Here is a 19,541-nt window from a genome sequence, read left to right as displayed (position 1 = left end):
TAGGGAAGCCCTGGTGGCTCAGCGGTAAAGAATCCACCTGCTAATGCAGGAGACGTGGGTTTGATCCCTGGGTTGGGAAGATCCCCTGGAGGAGGAAATGGCAACCCACTCCAGTATTTTTGCCTGGAAAATCCCACGGACAGAGGAGCCTGGCAGGCTACAGTCTATGGAGCTGCAAGGAGTTGCAAAGACATGACTTAACGACTGAGCATGCGCACGAGCCTTTAGATAAGGGTTTCTCAGGCTCAGTTGTAGGTCCTCTTCTGGTAGGCTCTACACATTTCCAGGATGCCATCTCACTCTTGGGACTTCACTGCCACCTCTCTAACAGCCATTACATCCCCAGCCTCTCCACAGAGAACCAGACCGTACAGCCAACCACCTACTCAACATCTCCACTTGGACATCTTATAGGCACCTCAAACCCACCTTGACCAAATGTGAACCTTTGGAAGGTTTTCTCAATCCTCCTTTCCTGAAGGTCCCCCAACTCAGAACATGGCACCACCACCCATCTGTTTGAAGAAGCAGAGACCTGGAACTTCTTGCTTCTTCCCTAGCTGAGCAGTTGCCACGTCTTGTGGTCTTGTCTGTTATCTACTTCTTTCTATTTGTTCTCCGGCAAAGACAAACAGCCCTTTGCTTTATAGCAGCAGCCCCTAAACTGTTCCTCCACAGAACTTCTCCCTCTTCCCTGCTTCTTCTTCACATCTAAGTCAGAGTGATCCCACTGAAAATGGTATAGTAGACCATGGATGATCTGTCTACCGGTCTCTGCTTACTTCTCCAGCCTCCTCCTCAACCACACCCCTTATGTAGCCTGAACCTGCCAGGAACTCTTCTCCACTCTCTTTTCCTCTTTGCCTGAGTAAATCCAGCTCACCCTTCAGAGCTCAACTCAAATGTTACCTCCTTTTGGGTTCCCCAGACAAGTGGTCCCTCCACCTTGCACTCCCTTTGACCAATATCACCACTGTAATCATACAATTGGTAGTGCATTTAATTGTTAAGTTCCTCTTTCTCCTGCTAGACTGTGAGCTCCAAAAGGGAAGTGTCTGTGTTCTGCTAGTCACACAGTGACTAGCCCTGTGTCATGCACCTGGTAGGTGGTCAGCTCATATTTGTTAAATAAATGAATAATACATATTTACCTACTCATGATGGACCCAAGCCCCAACCCTAGGGCAGAGACTGCAGCCAAATGGGCATTTAGCATTGAGTAATTTAGCGGAAGAGTGGAATTCAGCATTGAGTAATTTCCCCCAAGACACACTATAATACAGATACACTCCCAGCTGCGTTAATTAATGGCACTATGGAGAGAATGTGCTTATTTTTTAAATTTCAGGGCCTGGGCAGCTTTTGGCAGCTGCAAAGGATACTGCTTAATTTCCTGTTGGTTGCCAGCTGACACTGTAGTAGCTCCTTTACTAAAACCCCTTGGCTGACAGTCTCTGGAAATACGTTTGTGACTACTAAGAGTGGATTTAAAGGGAAGGCATATGTGTAGAAACAATATAATGATCTGATGGCAGAAAAAAATCTTCAGATGTCAGTCTTGTCCCATCACAGCCTTTAAAGATCAGAAAAGCAGCGTAGAGATATTTTTATTTAAACCATAAACATGGTTCAGTCGCTAACTTTGTGTGTCTGACTCTTTGCGACTACATGAACTGCAGAACGCCAGGCTTCCCTATCCTTCACTATCCCCTGGAGTTTGCTCAAACTCATGTGCATTGAGTTAGTGATACCATCCAGCCATTTCATCCTCTGCTGCCCTCTTCTCCTTCTGCCCTTAATCTTTCCCAGCATCAGGGTCTCTTCCAATGAGTCAGCTCTTCACATCAGATGGCCAAAGTATTGGAGTTTCAGCTTCAGCATCAGTCCTTCCAATGAATGCAGGGCTGATTTCCTTTAGGACTGACTGGTTTGATCTCCTTGCTGTCCAAGGGACTCTCAGGAGTCTTCTCCAACACCACAAAAAGCATCAGTTCTTTGGTGCTCAGCCTTCTTTATGGTCTACTTCTCACATCCATACATGACTACTGGAAAAACCATAGCTTTGAGCTTTGACTATAGGCCTTTGTCAGCAAAGTGAAGTCTCTGCTTTTTAATATGCTCTCTAGGTTTGTCATAGGTTTTCTTCCATAGGTTTGTCATAGCTTTTCTTCCAAGGAGCAAGTGTCTTTTAATTTCATGGCTGCAGTCATCATCCACAGTGATTTTGGAGCCCAAGAAAATAAAATTTATCACAGTTTCCACTTTCCCCCCATCTATTTGCCATGAAGTGATGGGACTAGATGCCAGGAGCTTAGTTTTTTGAATGTTAAGTTTTAAGCCTGCTTTTCCCCTCTCCTCTTTCACTTTCATCAAGTGGCTCTTTAGTTCCAATTCAGTTTCTGCCATTAAAGCGGTATCTGCATATCTGAAGTAGTTGATATTTCTCCGGGATATCTTGATTCCAGCTTGTGAGTCATCCAGCCCAGCATTTCACATGATGTACTCTGCATAGAAGTTAAATAAACAGGGTGACAATAGACAGTCTTGACATATTTCTTTCCCAGGAACATGGACTTGGAATTAAGTATTTTGACACATAATGAAATGCACAGGCTCATTTGTTTATTAATTTACATATTCTGTAGAGCTCTTAAAATTTTTTCTAATATCTTGAATTCTTTAAAAATGTTTTATTAGTTTTCTAAATTATGAAAGTTAATATGTGTGTTAGTGCCTCAGTCATGCCGGACTCATTTCAACCCTGTGGACTGTAGTCCACCAGGCTCCTCTCTCCATGAGATTCTCCACATAAGAAAACTGGAGTGGGTTGCCATTTCCTTCTCCAGGGGATCTTCCCCACTCAGGGATCGAACCTGGGTCTTCCACAATGAAGGCAGATTCTTTACCACCAAGGAAGCCCCATGAAAGTTAATATAACTGGAAAAAAAAAAAAAATTCAGAGTCAGTAAGGTTATAGAACTCATCTCCCTTCCTTCTGACACCCCAACCCCACATCTGGAGTAATGGTGGTTGACTGCTCGTCTGCATGCTTCCAGATGTTTTTCTATGAATTATCAAAAGTCTGACTGTTTGGACTTTATGTCCCAGTCTTAGGAGAATCATGTGATCAACGTAAAAGCAAAAAGGACTGAAGGCTACAAATCAAAGCTTTCCCAGATCTGACTCAGAATTCCTGTTTGTGGAGGACCGCACCCATGTGGTGAGCCTCTGTGCATCCAGCAGCAACCAGGTGCCCTTTTGCTCTTGAGTTTGGATTAAGAGTAAGGGCCCACAGTTGAGCTGGCCGAGCTCAAAGGTTCTTGAAATGACTACTTTCGCAATTCCTTCACTTTCAGGTAATTTAGCTTCTGAAGGTCTCCTGAAAAATGCGCATAATTGCGGGTGTGGTGTTCTTAATTTCTTAGTCTGATTATCTAAGAGGGGTTGCTTTCTTCCTGGAGAGATAAATACCTGGGGGAGGAGGGGGCTTTCAGGTGCGCCTCTGGCCAGGCTTACCTCCCGGCGGTGTGCTAGGGGACGAGTTGCCTGCGCTGGCCCTTTCAAACCAGCGCAACCTCTCCATCCGGTCGCGCCGGGTTTATCTGGCGCCCTCAAACTTGTGTCAACAAAAACTTAGACTCACGTAAGAATGCAGTGCGCTGGCAAGCCGGCGGGGGCGCTGGATAGGAGGGTGGGTCAGTGGTCCCCGGAATTCCGGCGGGTGCTTGTGGTTAGCGCCAAGACCCCATCTTGCCGGAGGGATATGTGTCACAGTTCAGCCATTAAGGCTGCACCTAGGTGTCTGCCCTGCCCCCTGGGGCCGCGGCGCGGGTTCGAGGCCCAGCGTCTGGACATCTTGTGTTTCTGGCTTCCCGAGTCTCCCATGGGACCTGGAGGAACCACCAAAACTCCTCTCCCCACGTCCTGGGCCGCTTTCATAAAACCGAAGATCCGGTGCTGGTGCCAAGTAGGCGTCATTCGGGCACCTAAGAGATGGTGGCAGGTACTGGATGGGCAGAGAGCAATTGTCAAGTCCCCTTTTGGCCTTGTTTCTCCCTACCCCCATCTTCCATAGTGGAACCCCAAGTTCAGCCCAGGCGTTTGGGCCGCCGGGGTTCGGTCTAGGACCTGTCGCGAACTGACTCCGGCCAGAAGACACCACTGGAGTCCTCGTTCAGGCGCTTAGTTTCCCAACACCGGATGTATTACAAGAGGGGCGACAACACGAGGGATTTGGGTTAGACTGGAGTCGGAAAATAGTTCTTTTGAACTGAGAGCTGCCCTTTCCCCACTGAGGGTCTAGTTCTTGGCGGGGTTGGGGGGAGTCTCCTTCCCCCCAGCTTAAGACTGCTTTCCAGGTGAGGGCGCCGAGGTTCCCCGGAAATCACCAGGAACGCCGAACTCCGGCTGACCGTGGGCGCGCACAGCTAGACAGGCTGGAGCTGAGCCTTACCCAAACTCCGGGCGCCGGGCCTCGGGCCGGGCGGGGCGGCGACGTGAGGGGCGGTGCCGGGCCTGATTGGTGCGTCGGGTGGGGGTGGGGCCAGGAGAGCTCCGCAGCGGCGGCGACGGAGCCGGGAGCTGGAGCCAGAGCCGGGAGCCAGGCAGCGGCTGAGGAGGCAACAAGTGCCGGCGCTGAGCCGAGGCTGGGGCCAAGCCGAGCCGAGGCGGAGCCACCCCGCCGCCGACGCCGCTGGGCTGCCCCATAGCGGGCGCCACGCATGGAGCGAGAGCGGCGGTGGTCGCCGGGCTGAGCCGCGCGGAGCGGCCGGGACGTGGATGCAGCCGCGATCTCCCGCCCCCGCCCCGCCGAGCAGGAGCTGCTCCCGGACAAGGTATGGCCGGGCGGGTGTGCACGCCTCACCTCCGCAGGCCGGCCCCGCGCCCTCCTCTCTCTGTGGTCCCAGGCTTCCCAGCCACGGGACCCTCCTCTCTCCCTCCACCATCCGCTTCCTCGAGGGTGCCGGCTTCGTACCGGCGCCCCAGCGGAGGAATCAGACTCTAGGTGTCTTCCTGCCGCATCTTGGCGTCCCGGTCCTCCCCCTCGCCCCCACCTCTCCCGCTACCTTCCTGGTCCTAGAGGAAGAGGTTAACGAAACCCGCGGTAGCGTGTCTTTCGAGCCTCTTGCCCCATTCCACTCCTCCTCTCCTAGGACTCGGGAACATCCCCCCTCCTCCCCGCTGCACCCCAACTTCCGGGGGAGCCCTTGCCGGGGTGATGCAGGCGTTGGGAAAGGGGGGCGTCAGAGGCCCTGGCGTCCTCATCTGGGTTGCACAGGTGTTTTGGGGAGGGGGCCCTGCTTGATCTCACGCTGCACCCCCGCACCCCACCCTCGTACTGCGCTGCCTCTGGTGCCGCATGGGGAGATCAGGTGTTCCGAGAGCCGCGAGCAGTCGCTCCCCACCCCCATCCACCCGCCACGGCCAACCTCTGGGTCCCTAAAGGCTGGTTTCTGTGAAACTTAGGAGAAACCTTTCGCGTTGACCTCTACAGAAATATTCCACGCCGCCGGCGTTGAATGATTAACCAGGCTACTTGACCGAAACCTGGGATGGGGGGGAAGGGTGGGTGCTGCGGGAGCGGGTCTAGCCGGCCTCTGCGAACCACCTTGCGTGGGGGTGTGGGCGTGGAGGGGTGCAGACTCTGCGAAGGCCGCGACCGCAGGTCCTGGAGGCTGCCCCGCGACGCCAGGCGGACCCTTCCGGAGCCTGTATAATCGAGTCACCTTAATTTCCAGGCCACGGTATTTTCCACTCAGGGCTGGGGAGCCCCAGAACCCACTGTCTCCCCATCAAGTGAGGAGGAGCGGCCGAGATACTCAGCACGAGTGTCACGGCATGAAAGCAGATCTCTGAAAATAATGTATATATTTTAAACCTGGACTGAAGAGGAGGCTCCTTCTCCTTAAAATAGAAGGATGATTTGTCTTTTCTCCCCTGCTCTCCACCCATGGCCTCCTGAACCTCCCTAACTTCGCAGAATGGTAGTTTGGAGCAATTCTACCAGTCACCTGCTGCTCTCGTTGTAGCCTTGCTGTAAAATTTCAGATTGTAAAGCCAATTGGTGAATATGGGCTTCTACTTGTTATAACAAATCCTTCCAGTGTAATGTAGCCCCGGGAGGTAAGGGGATAGTTAAAGAAGTGGCCGACAGGGCCTGGACCAACTGGAAAGGCGGAGACCCAGCCCAGCTCAGCCCTGAGGCTCTCAACCGGGAGCCGTCTCCTGGTTTCTCCCCTTGGATCTGACAGCTGACCCAGAGGGAGGGTAGGGCTGGGCCGTCACTTCTTCCCTCAGTCCTAGTTCCCTCCTGTTTCTTTTGAATTGCCGGCAGATTCTTTACCATCTGAGCCACCAGGGAAGCCACCTTTGGTGGAATTTGGGAGAGTGTCACACAGAGTCCCAGGGCTCTTAAACCAGATTAGATTTTAAGACCAGGGAAGAGTCCCACACAATTTAGCAACTAAACAACAACAGGATGATGTTTGCCAGACTCCCCTCATCATGGGGGGTTGTCAATTGCTCAGTGTTGTCTGATTCTTTGTGAGAGTCAATGGAAGCCATGGACTGCATGTAGCCCACCAGGCTCCTCTGTCCCTGGGATTGTCCCAGCAAGAATACTGGATTGGGTTGCCATTTTCTTCTCCAAGTGATCCTCCCAACCCAGAGATCTAACTTATGTCTCCTGTGGCTTCTGCATTGGCAGACGGATTCTTTTATCACTGAGCCACTTGGGAAACCCATCATGGGGGGGTTAAGAAATGCTTAGTAAATGGTGGTCATTGTATAATCAGTACAGAAGTTTCTCCAGGCGGCAACTTCCCCTTAACAAAAACAGTAACCATTTAGATTTGTTGGAGACTGAAATCAGCCAAATTTGGCAGATGGCAGATAGTTTTTGAAATCCAGGGAATGAGGTAATCTTTTGAGGAAAATAAGCATAATATGTTTGTAAAAGTTATAAATTTTTTTCTGGGTTTCTGATGGAGAGTTGAGTGTATATAGGTGGCTTGTAATTTTGAAGATTTCCTTGTTTTTTGCTTTTTAAAGCCCACAATTTAGATTTCTCTGAGATACTAAAGGTTTGCTAAAAATAAGAAAGTGAAACTGATAATTCATGGTTGATTTTTCATTGTACAATTTACTTAGATGTGTGGCTATTTTTTTTTTAAAGGTTACACTAGGAAATGAATGAGAATTCAAAAAAGTTAATATTATTTTGCTTTATCTCACCTGATGCATTGTTGGTATAAAACTAAGATGTTCTGGGTAGAAGTGTGTGGGACTTTTTCAGCTGATGCAGGGTTAAGCGAAAAAGTGAATCCTTTGTTTCACAAACTTTGAAACTGTAGGAGAGGAAAATTTTTTTTCCTTTCTAAGTTCTTTGGCTGATCTAATAATTAAATTGATCTCAGACAGATTAATTGGAGAAAAAAATTTCTATGTACGGGGATTAAAAACATGCAACCCAAAGCAGTGACCACAGCTTTTTCATACCTTTTCGACAAGGAAAGAAATTTGTGAAGAATTGACAAAACAAAGTGGTTTGGGTTTAGGGTAACTAATCAGCAAAGGAGTAACAAGGTTTGTTTGTGCAACCTTCTCAGCCCTGAATTCCCTATCTCTGGTGATAAGGATGCCTTCTGCCCTCCTGGTGCAGGGAGGGTACCTTCTTATGGAAGATTGATCTGCTTTCAAGGGAACAGAGGGAGTCAGAGTGTCATTATACTGGCTGGTCTCTGAAGTAACTAGGAATTAATTCAAAATAATCATTGTGTCAAACTGACATTTTTTTTTTTTTTCAAACTGACACATTTATGGGTGGCATATTCTGTTCCCCTTCAAAACTTCAAAGTTTTAATGTTTTCTGACAATGCTGTTTTTGAGGGGTTTTCCCCCCAATCATAATTTCAGTTCAGTCGCTCGGTCATGTCCGACTCTTTGGGACCCCATGAACTGCATAATTTAGGAATGCTGAACCAGGGCTGTGAATGTATTTAAGGCCCACCCTGTTCATAACATACTGGGTCAGTGCTTTCCATTCAATATAGCTGGCCTGTTGGCTGTGCTTAGTTGCTCAGTTTCCAACTCTCCGTGACCCCATGAACTGCATCCCTCCAGACTCCTCTGTCCCAGGGATTCTCCAGGTAGAATACTGGAGTGGGTTGCCTTGCCATCTTCGTGGGTTGACTTACCCTCTTCCAGGGTATCCTCCCAACCCAGGCATCGAACCCAGGCTTAATTGGCCATATTTGACTCTACTTAGGTTTTTTTTTTCTTTTTTTTCTTTTTCTTAACAGTTTTATTAGGCAGGTTCTTAAAGACTTTAAAAATTAATACATTTAAATGGTTACTTTTAGAAATGTTGCAACTCTTGCATCTGGGATAATATTGGGTTATGTAATCTTGCAGCATGCCCAACAGTGGTGCATGAGTTACCAATGCTGGAAAATTCTCATAAAGTCCTTTTGGTCTTATTTGCAAATACTCAGGAGGAATTAAAATCATTTCAGTCAATTGCCTGGCCTTTTTGGTGTGTACAGGTTGTTAAAACATGAATTAAACTGGGCTCTGAGTTTGAAGGTTGGGTTTCCTGGCTCGCATAACCCACGGCACCTAGTAAAGACATGCACCCAGCACGTGTGGAGTCAGCTGCCCCTCACCACTTCCCCCAAGCTGGGGTAACTGTAACTAGACGCTTGCCAAACTGTCTCCAAATTGTGGGTGAATAAATTCCTCTCTCAGGAGAGGCAATTACCTCTTGACTGAAGAGGAACACGGATGTGTGGGGTAAGGCTTGGAGCAAATTGATGTAACAATTTCATCATCACCAGGTGATGAGATTTTGCTAGTCTGAACAAAGCTTTGGTGGGAAGAACTTGTTACTTGATGGAGAGTTTATTAATCGGCCATATGCGGCACAATGACTTTACTGCTGGGAAAAGTTGTTTGAGTTTTTTGTTACAACTTGCATTGAGATTTTACACTCACTGCCTTAATGCCGCTACTGTGAGTTTTATGCTCTTTGCCCACCAACTTTGTCTTCTTGCCTTGCCTTAGTTTTTGTAGCAAAATCCAAACTTCTCTTGGGGGGGGGGGGGGTCAGCACTGTTGATAAAGTTACAACATATGTCTTGAAATATTTTGTGTAGTTTTATTTAGGTACTTCCATAGATAACTCTAAGGATTTTGTTACAAATTACTTTCTCTGCATCTATGAACATTCCTTTAGAGCAAGGTTTAAAATTATATTCATTCTGATGTGGCTGTAGAGGGGAAATTCCCAGTAGTAAGGAAATTGATACTTTATACTTTTCATTCTGTAACATTTAAAAATAGATTTATTGTTCTAATGCCTCCACTCTGGTGGAATTAGGATGTACTTCATTTACCAAAATGTTTTGAAAAACCGACTGTCCAAGGGAGTCAATTCTAGAGTGTGGTCAGTTCTGTTGAGTCGTTGTGTGATATTTAGTGGTTAAAGAGCATGAACTTGGAGGTGGTGGTGATGTTTAGTTGCTAAGTCATGTGCAACTTTCTGGGACCCCATGGACTGTAGCCCTCCAGGCTCCTCTGTCCATGGGATTTCCCAGACAAGAATACTGGAATGGATTGCCATTTCTGTCTCCAGGGGATCTTCCCCACTCAGGGATTGAACCCATGTCTCCTGGATTGACAGATGGATTCTTTACTGCTGAGCCACCTGGGAAACCCTTAATGTAAAGTGCTCTAACATTAAGTGTGCAGCTTATGGGTGTCCACTGCTAAATCAAGAAAATTATTTCAGTAGCCTAGAAGGTCCCTGTGCCACTTTCTAGTCAGTCTCCAGCCCCTAGAGGGAACCATTATTCTGACTTACATCATCTTAGGTGTGATGCATATCATCATATGTTGGTTTTGCCTGTCCTTAAACTCCATTTTGGGAGAAGGCGATGGCACCCCACTCCAGTATTCTTGCCTGGAATATCCCATGGACGGAGGGGCCTGGTAGGCTGCCATCCATGGGGTCGCTAAGTCTGACATGACTGAGCGACTTCACTTTCACTTTTCACTTTCATGCATTGGAGAAGGAAATGGCAACCCACTCCAGTGTTCTTGCTTGGAGAATCCCAGGGACAGGGGAGCCTGGTGGGCTGCCGTCTCTGGGGTCACACAGAGTTGGACATGACTGAAGCGACTTAGCTTAGCTAAACTCCATTTAAGTGGCATTTCCAGACTCATACAGTGTGTAGTCTTGTGAGACAGACCTGGATTTGAGTTTAATTTTTGCCACTTACTCTGATGTGATTACTGTGTGATAATTACTCTAAGCCTCAGTTTCCTCATTAGAGATATAGCGGAGATTATCTCAGATTGGCTAAGAAAATTAATTTGATGATACACCTAAGATACCTAGCACTGTGCCTGACATACAGTTTTCTTTGTCCTCCTTTTATTTCTTTAAAAAGATGGTAACTAAAGCAACTATATCGTCTGTGTTTTAATATACTGTTTCACTAAATAAAAGCTATGTAGGTCTTCTATTGAAAGTTAGAAGCCAGATCTTTGTCGAGTCAACACTTTGCTGTTGTAGCATTCAGCTTAAATAGGACCTATTATTTGTTGATAGTTGATCACCTATCATTTTTGATATTTCCTCTGTAAGTCATAAAATAACAGTCTTTGAAATGTTCCTTTTAGAGCTGATTAGTCACCTGTGTGATGTGAGCTAAGATGCAGTGATGACAGCTGGTTCACACATGTCTATGAAACCCGTGGAAGAGTTTGATTTAGATAAGAGACATCATTAAGTGCCCAGGGTATCCAGAACAATATTTTACTGCCTTATGTTTTGTAAAATAATTATTTCAGAGTGAAAGCACAGGGCCCGTTGTTAATTGCATGCTTCAGACAACCCATTTGAAACAGTTTCAAGTTTTATAGTCTTCCTTTATAAATGATATTGTGTATTCAGTGATCTAATGTTGCCAGTGTTTGTGCTTATTAAAAATATATATATACTTTGTATTTTTGGAACCGTTTTTTAAGTGTATCTTGATGGTACTATGGCATTCTTTCTTAAAGACTTTTTGTTATGTTTATTTAGGGAAGCAATCAAGATCAAGTGAAGAGAATAAAGTTAATTCCATCTCTTAATACTGTAATTGCTGTTAATTGGTTGAGATCCTTCTAGGTGCTTTTTTTCTACATCTGTATACTTGCAGAATGAGACTAGGAAAAGCCCGTTGCCAATGCTTTAGTCAAATATAAAGCAGATTGTATGGGTCTTGCTAGTGGTGCCTGGCTGAGAGGACAGAAGGTTTTGAAGGCCTGGATTCAGGTCCATCCTCACTCTGGCCCTACTTTTGTCTGGACCATGCAGTCCCCAGAGGCTCCATCATGGAGACCCCTGGCCTCCAGATTACAGTGGCCAAGGGGGAAAACCTGTCACCACCTACCACCCAAGATCTCAAGATGATTTATAACGAAAGGGTCACTTGGTTCACTTAGCCAGCATGCAGTGAGTGAGCACTTAGTGGATGTCTAGCATGATGCTTGGCTCCTTGTGTATTCCTCAATGGGCCAGGCACAGTGCTTGCCATTAAGGAGTTAGCAGTCTGGTTGGAACTCTAACCAGAAACTGGTGAAGGAGTACTCTGATAGAGAGGGGTGCAAGAAGAGTGCAGAGTTGGGGGCAGCCAAGAAAGGCTCCGGAGGAAGTTGAGTTTGGGCTTAGCCTTGATGGATGAATAAATAACTTAGGGGCAGAGAAAGGAGGGCAGAGGCGGTGGGGATCGCAGGCTTGTGGCCCTTTTTCAGGGAAGTAGCGGGTGATCCCGTGGGTTTGGAGGGCAGGGTCCTTTAGGGGAGAGGTCATAGGACACCATGCAGCCTTGATGACTGTGTGAAGAAGTGGTGCCTGGTCAGGAAGGTCGTGGGGAGCCATGGAAAGTCCTTGCGGAGAGGACATAATGACATGTTATGGTCAGGCTTGCATTTATCAGGAAGATGAGCTTTAGCCAGAGAGGTGGGTGTGAGGGAGTTGTGATTGTGGGCCCAGGTCATTTCATGGTCTCCTAATGGGGCTCCCTGCTTCCTGTTTGCCCCACAACAGTCTGTTCTCAGGAAGAAGCTGGGGGCATCTTTAAAAACGGAAACTGCATTACATAACCTCTTTACTTGGAACCCTCCGGTGGCCCCAAGTCTCCCTCAGAGTAAAGCCAACACTCTCTGCCATCTGTTGGGCCCTTGGTTCAGTTCACCTCCTCTTCTAGTGTTGCAGCTGGAAGTCAATTCTGACTCCACGTTGAAACTGTTTCTTTGACTTGCTTTCCGTTGCTTTTGTTATTGTAATCATACATGATGGCCTGTCTCAGAGAATCCTGCCCTTCTGCCTGACTGTTAAGCTAAAGTGCCTTTGTTCAGAACCCTGTCCTCCTGGAGATGGCGGGAAGAAAGAAATTAACACATACCCCTGTCCGAGGCTTGCCATTCTAGAAGATATTTGCCTTTCTACTTTGTTTCCTCCCCTCCCGGCCCCCATCTCTGATCCATAAAAGAACCTGGCATCCAAACTGACAAGATGGTTATTTGAGACTTTAGTCTGCCATCTTCTTGGTCAGCCGGCTCTCTGAATAAAGTCGTGTTCCTTGGCCCAACACCTCGTCTCTTGGATTTATTGGCCTTTGTAGTGGCGAGGAGAACAAGCTTGGACCTGGTGACATTAGCTCTCCCCCCACTCAAGTCTCTGCAGCCATGCTGGCCTTCGGGCTGTCCTGTCTCTGGCCTTTACATCGGCTGTCCCCTCTTCTTGGAATTGCCTCCCCTCGCTCCTGCCCCGCAACCTACTCTCTGAAAAGAGAGGCTATCTCTAACCCTTTCCTTCCTTTCCCCTGTACTGTGCCTTCTATTTCGTCTAAGCATTATCAACCTTGTGATAATCAGCCACATAACTTCATTCTTCTTGGTCTGTTTGAAACATTGCTTGGTTTAAGTAGGTGCTTGATATGTGTTGAATTAGGTCACTTCATCAGTCCTGCTGGGGGAAAACTGAGGGCCCAAACCAGGTCAGGGATGGTGCAGTATTAAAGTGTGTGTGTGTGTGAGAGAGAGATTTATTTGAAAGTGAGAAAGAAAAAGATTCTCATAGTAGATTGCTAGAGATTTGGAAGGCAGGTGTGAAGGAAGTGGGCTGCACACCCGAGTATATCTGGACGTTTCTTAGCGGGACACTGGAGGCAGTAGTGTGTGGCAGAGGGTCTGGAGGGCAGGAGTGTAAGGTGAAGGAAGACCCAGTGTAGGCTTGAGCCCAGAACTGTGGAGAGGGCCCACTTGGGGCGATGGGGTCAGGATCAGAGGCTGCCAAGATGCGCAAGAACCATTAGAGAATTGGGGATAGGAGATGGTCTTGAACTTGTGGTGGGGTAGGGGTGGTGGCCAGCAGTTTTAGGTGCTCTGGGAAGTCAGGAGAGGCTGTGGACTCTGAAGTTTCTTGAGAGTGAAGGGGATGGGAAAGTCAAGGCACAAAAAAGGGGTGTGGTGAGGCGGAGAACATTTTCCGGAAGTTGATGGAGAGGGGAAAGCGCAGCCTGTGCCTGGAGCCACTGGAGAGGGAGCACGTTGAGGTGGGGGATGAAGTGGAGATTGTCACTGATACAGGAGCCCAGGCAGCAGCAAGGGCTGTCGCAGGGGAGGGCGGTCTTGTGGGGGCTGGGGAGTGACTTACTGAAAAGGGAGACTGGTCCATGTGGAGAACTAGAAGTAGGTTTCGGTCCCTGAGCTGATATTAAGTATCTTTGTATCCATGGCAACCCACTTAGCTTGTTCCCTCCTCATCCCCACCTCCTGCATAATAGGAGAAAACCTGCGCAACCAGGCTTATGTGTGGATTGTTTGAATCCTATGCAGCCACCAATATGAAAGTGTTAACACTCCAGTAAGGTTATTTCCATGGACCATAAACTCACTAAGGCTTATAATTTGTGCTTCAGAATTCTGTTGTTGTTTATTTTCTTTGAAAAGCACTTAACATCCAAATGCTTCTTAAAGTGCTTCTTGTTTTTTTGAATCCTGATCAGGAAGTAACACAGTTGTTTTTTAAAAAAGGCAAAACAAAAACCAGCTTCATGTCTGGGTGTAGATTGTTCGGTGGGAAGCCTGGTGTTGTTTTCAGGATCAAGTCTATGTACCTAACAATGAAAGGGTCAAAGTGGGTTTGTTACAAATACCATCCTCTCTATATTATTTAACATTTGGAGCTAATAACATGTATTTTACATTTTTTATTTTATGGCTAAATTTGATGCTTGTTTATAAGGAACTTAATGGAGGTTTTATTCTTTAAAGTAAATGAGATGCATCCCTTTAATTTTTCTTCTCCCTTCATGACATAAGGAGTTATTTTTCTTCAAATGAACTTAAAATATCTCTCATGAATACTCCTATTTTTAACTGACTGCTTCTCTCTTTTGAATTTTTTGAAGGTTCTGATGGGTCCTCTTTAAAAAAAAAAAAAAAGCCTCTTTATAATAGAAATTTTTAAACAAATGCAGATACAGAGAGTGACGTAATGAAGCCCCAGGGAGCCATCACTGGTTTCAGCAAGGTGGTCTCCCCTTTTTGGTCCCTGCCCCATAGGCGACTGAGATGCTGTGTGGGCACCACCGAGAGTGAGAGAGCAGGCTCGTGTGGACCTCCAGGTGTGGGTGTGGGAGCCATCAGTGTAGAGATGGTGGAACTGGGAGTCATGGTGTAGAGATGATGGAGTTTGGAGTCATCGTGAAGAGATGGTGGACGTTCTGGGAGTGACTGGACACCTCGAGGGAGAAAGGAGTGAGCAGAGGGTACATATGGCACTGAGAAATACCTGGATTGCTGTGTCCAAGATGTTTTCAAGGAGGTGGTGGTAATCTATGGTATATGAAGGTGACATTCACAAAGACACTTAAAATTAGGTGATTAGGTGATTGAAGAAAACAAACTTATGTTTCCCAAGGGGTAAGGGGGTGGAGGGATAAACTGAGAGATCAGGATTGACATGTACACACTGTGTGTGTGTAGTCGCTCAGTTGTGTCTGACTCTTTGCGACCCCACGGACCGTAGCCTGCCAGGCTTCTCTGTCCATGGAATTCTCCAGGCAAGAATACTGGGGTGGGTTGCCATGCCCTTCTCCAGAGGATCTTCCTGACCCAGGGATTGAACCCTCATCTCCTGCATCACAGGCAGATTCTTTACCATTTGAGCTACAGGGAAATAATACACATACTACTAGAAGGAAACGGCAACCCACTCCAGTGTTCTTGCCTGGAGAATCCCAGGGATGGGGGAGCCTGGTAGACTGCCATTTATGGGGTCGCATAGAGTTGGACACGACTGAAGCAACTGAGCAGCAGCGGCAGATACAAAATAGATAACTAATAAGGACCTACTGTGTATAGCACAGGGAGCTCTATTTGACATTCTGTGATGACCTATAGGGGAAAAGAATACAAGAAAAGAGTGGATATATGTATAACTGATTCTCCTCACTGTACACCCGAAACTAACACAACATTGTAAATCGACTATATTCCAATAGAAATACAACAAAATGGAGTGATTTAAACTGCTTGGTTAAAGAGGCCCAATTTCTAAGCTGCTCAGCAGTGTGCTCATATACTGAGCAAACAACATGTTCTCTTTTTATTTTGGCAACACAAATTTTTCTTGGCAGGTGGCCAGAGAAAGCGATGTTACTATTTCATCCCTTCTTTAAATATGTAGACATTGTCTTGGTTGAACAGCTTTTCCTTTAATAGAACATTTGGACAAAAGGCCAAAATGTCACTGTTTTGAGGATGTATATTTTAAATCCATATGATTTATTTTGATATTTTAAAAAAAACTAAAAACAGTCCTCAGGCACCTGTTAGTAACTTGTTGACAATTAACCAACATTTGAGAAACGGAGAAGAGGCAGGAAAGAAATCTGGGAGATGGAGGCTGGAAGAGAGGGGAACCACTCTGCTTGTTTGGTATCCTGTCCTGAAGTTGCCACCCCAGGGCCACTTATCACTAGAAAGGTTGTCTTCTGGGACGAGACTGCCCCTGACTCAGGAGAAATGGAATCCCAGGGGGCTTGCATTTTAATTGGATGTGCTGTGTGCAAGCCGCAGAGCCTGGCACTCACCATTTGGGGTGCTTTGACCTCACAGTTACAGCCTGTAGGTTGGGGAGCCTCTTGTTCATGCCTCCCTCACGGTTGAGGAGAATGGCTCTCAGCTCACCTGGCACTGTTCAGGTTGGGACGTGTTGCTCTAGGTGGGGTGGTTCTGGATAACTAGCTCTTGGTACTCCGTTTGGGGGGCTTTAATTTTGGGGAATCCCAAATGCTAGGAGGGTAGATTAAATACAGTTCACTGGGGAAACTGAGCCTGTCCTCATGGAGGAGGGGGTGGGATTTGAACCTGTACCTGTAAGCCTGGGGGCAAGATTGAGAAGTAAGAGAATGGATGTTTCCGGAAGCCAGCATGAGTTGTGGTGTGGATGAGGACCACAATTGTTTTTAAGGGGTGCTGTGTCCCAGGAGGTTTTGAGGATGGCATGCTTGGATCTCGGATGGGGTCTTTGTGAGAGTGCTTAAGGAGGAAGGGGTGCGTCACGCTCCTCTGTCCTGGCTGTGCCAACCCTGCAGCTCTGTGCCTGAATTCAAGTTTGGCAGTAGCTTAGGTGGACTTGCAGGCTGGGAGCAGCCCATCTGGGGTCCCTGTTCATGCCCCCTCCCTCCACTCTATCTTGGGAACCTTGAATAAGTTTCTGGAAGCAGATCATTTATCTGTAAAATAAGGATACCTCAGTAGCCACCGTATACCCCCTTGGGTCTTTGGCACGCATCCAGGCACATGGACCAGTGTTACTGAGTCCAAGCTTGTACTGTTCACTACATGACAGGGCATCTTGAGAGGCAAGATGCTGAGGCAGGGGTAGTGACTTTATATGGAAAGTCAGCGGCAGAGAAGATGGCGGACTGGTGTCCCAGAGAATCATCTTACCCAAGTTAGAATTTGGGCTTCTTTCATAGTAAAAGGGGAGAGGGTGTGGTAGGTTATTGCAGACTTCTTGGTGTCAGAATCCTTTGTTCTTGCAGCTGTCCACATAGATGTCTTAAAGTTCATGATGCTCCTGCACACCTTCAGCAAGACAAATGTATTCTCTGTTCTGCAACTTTTTATCTTTGTATCATTAGGAAGTGTTATACCTTTAAGGGTTAGAGCTTTGAGAATGGGCTATCCTGTATATTTCAGGCTATAGGCAACATTCTTTTTGTTGTGGTTTAGTTGCAAAGTTGTGTCTTACTCTTGGGCCTTGGGCACACTTCCAGGCAAATGGACCAGTGTTACTGAGTCCAAGCTCGTACTGTTCACTACATGACAATCACAATTCTGAGTGATTCAGGCAGTTATCTCAAAGCTGCTGCTTTAAGAGACTCCAAATGTTTAAGCAGGGAGTCCTGGAGCCTGAAGCATGGTACTTTATGCTCATTGGTGTCCCCTTCATTGTACCCAAGGGGAAATACTCTTTAAGGAAATTTGTCACTGGGAAACATTCATACAAACAGCCAAGAAATTGAGACTTCCCAAGGCAATTTATTAAATTACTTATGTTAAACACAGTGAATATCACTAGTATTAATGCAGTCCCAACTTGCAGCATGTTCAAACAATATTTATTTTGGGAGATTATATTTTTATTTTGGAGATAAATGTACACAGATGTAAACTTTGGTTTTGCAAGAGTTGATGGAGATGCTTTCAAACCCTACAATTCATGGGGGCAAGAATTACCAAATTTAATAGAATTGGGAAGGGCATTGGTTGATTTGAAAGTTTGTAGAGTACTTTTTGCCTGGGGGAGAGCATGGCAACCCACTCCAGTATTCTTGCCTGGAGAATCCCAGTGGACCAAAGAGCCTGGGAGGCTGCAGTCTATGGGGTTGCAAAAAGTCAGACGCGACTGAGCGACTAAGCACAGCACAGGACAGAGTACCTTTTGGAAGTGATATAGGTGAATCTCTGTGATGGTTAGATTAAATTTGGCTGCTCAAATGCTTAACATTAAAGTGATTGTCTTAAAAATCTAAAAGTTTTACTTTATGGTCATTTATTACTGTCCATGAAATTAAGTGGTGAGGAATGATATGATTTTGAAAGTCAGTCCAGAAACTTTGAGGAGAGTCAACTTTTGATTTTGTTAAATTAGTCTTTGAGTTTTTCATGCATTTTACTACGTAAAATGACAATAATCTCTTTTCAGTGATAGGTGAAAATATTCTTTCTCAGTTGATTTCACCAGCTTTTCTCTATACGTACCTGTAGACAGGAGCCCACGTAGCAAGCACCAGATTCTCTCCTCCCCTCCCCATCTCTGTCCACCTACATCACCAGGCCATGGCTGACAACAGCCTGCTTGTTTCCAGAAGCACTTACACAAGGTCAGATTGATAACTTAGTTTATATACTTTATATTAAATAATGATAACTTTGTTTCCAGTCCAGTATTTTTATTAATTTTTAATTACCTTTTTCCCATCTTCCATCCCTTGGACCTGTGTTTGTTTACAGATTTGTTTAATCATATGAGACAAATGTTTCCAGAGATTTTTTTTTTTTAATTAAAAACAATTTTAAAATTATTATTTCTTTACTTTTGACTACATTGGGTCTTTGTCACTACGTGTGGCCTTTCTCTAGCTGGGGTGAGCTGGGGCTACTCTCTAGTTGCGTGTGCGGCTTCTCATTGCGGTGGCTTCTCGTTGCAGAGCACAAACTCCAGGGCTCGCAGGCTCAGTAATTGTGGCACTTGGGCTTAGTTGCTCCATGGCACATGGAATCTTCCTGGACTAGGGATCGAACCCATGTCCCCTGCCTTGGCAGGTGGATTCCTAATGGCTGGCCCTCCAGGGGAGTCCTCCTGGGATTTTTAGGTGATGTCCTGCGTTGAGATGACACCCAGTGATGTTGTCCTCGTGGACGAGGCACGGAGGGAAACCCCAGAATGATAGTTGTGAAGAAAAGTGGCCTGGCCTGGCACATAGACAGTCAGGGGCCAGGGAGGGTCTCTGGGGGACCTGGAGATACAGGGCCTGTGTGTGAAATGACTCAACAATGCTTTGTGTGGAGCAAAAGAGGAAAACGGTGAAAGAATAAAACTTTTATTTAGTCCTTGTTCCTTTATTGTCCCTCCCCGGTTATGTCCTTCTTGTCCTCAAGTTTTACTGTCCTCAGCCAGACACTCGAGAGACAGAAATGGAATGGCTCAGCTCCTGCTCTGAATGCCCACGTGCCCTGTGAGGTGTGTCAGACTCCTTCCCCACAAGGTGTGATAAGTCAGATAAATGTGTATTTAGTGTTAAGACACAAAAAGGAAGTAAGAAAACCACAGGCCGGGGGGAGGGGAAGCGTCGGGTGTGGGGGTGTTTCTGTTCAGGGAAGGTGCCACAGGAGGTGGTGCTGGCCTTGTTTTTTATGTTGCTAGCCCAGAATCAAAGCTGCGAGAGGACTTTGTCAGTGATGGTGATTCTCAG

General features: G+C 46.5%; 1 protein-coding gene and 1 long non-coding RNA gene across 5 annotated transcripts in view; one reads left to right on the top strand and one right to left on the bottom strand.

Annotated features, from left to right (window-relative positions):
• Positions 1–712: 712 nt before the first annotated feature.
• Positions 713–3,990, bottom strand: LOC147363053 (uncharacterized). Its single transcript, XR_015136736.1, has 2 exons — positions 3,644–3,990; positions 713–2,937 (listed from the first exon to the last, which is right to left on the bottom strand). It is a non-coding gene; the product is annotated as an uncharacterized LOC147363053 (long non-coding RNA).
• Positions 3,281–19,541, top strand: part of B3GNT2 (UDP-GlcNAc:betaGal beta-1,3-N-acetylglucosaminyltransferase 2) — a 33,889-nt gene continuing 17,628 nt past the window's right edge. For 2 of the 4 annotated variants that reach the window (XM_086326418.1, XM_086326420.1), the window contains exon 1: positions 4,586–4,835. The gene's annotated coding sequence lies outside the window, so the exon portion shown is untranslated. Of the gene's footprint in view, positions 3,357–3,672; positions 4,004–4,585; positions 4,836–19,541 lie in introns of those variants that run through there. The other 2 variants (XM_086326419.1, XM_086326421.1) reach the window with 2 other exon arrangements.

The sequence above is a fragment of the Bos grunniens genome, chromosome 11, assembly GCF_055505025.1.
Source record: "Bos grunniens cultivar Pamir isolate PY7600 chromosome 11, Bosgru_T2T1.0, whole genome shotgun sequence".
Classification (NCBI taxonomy): domain Eukaryota; kingdom Metazoa; phylum Chordata; class Mammalia; order Artiodactyla; family Bovidae; genus Bos; species Bos grunniens.
Note: the sequence above shows the minus strand (reverse complement) of the source record. Positions and strands in the feature narration are given on the sequence as shown.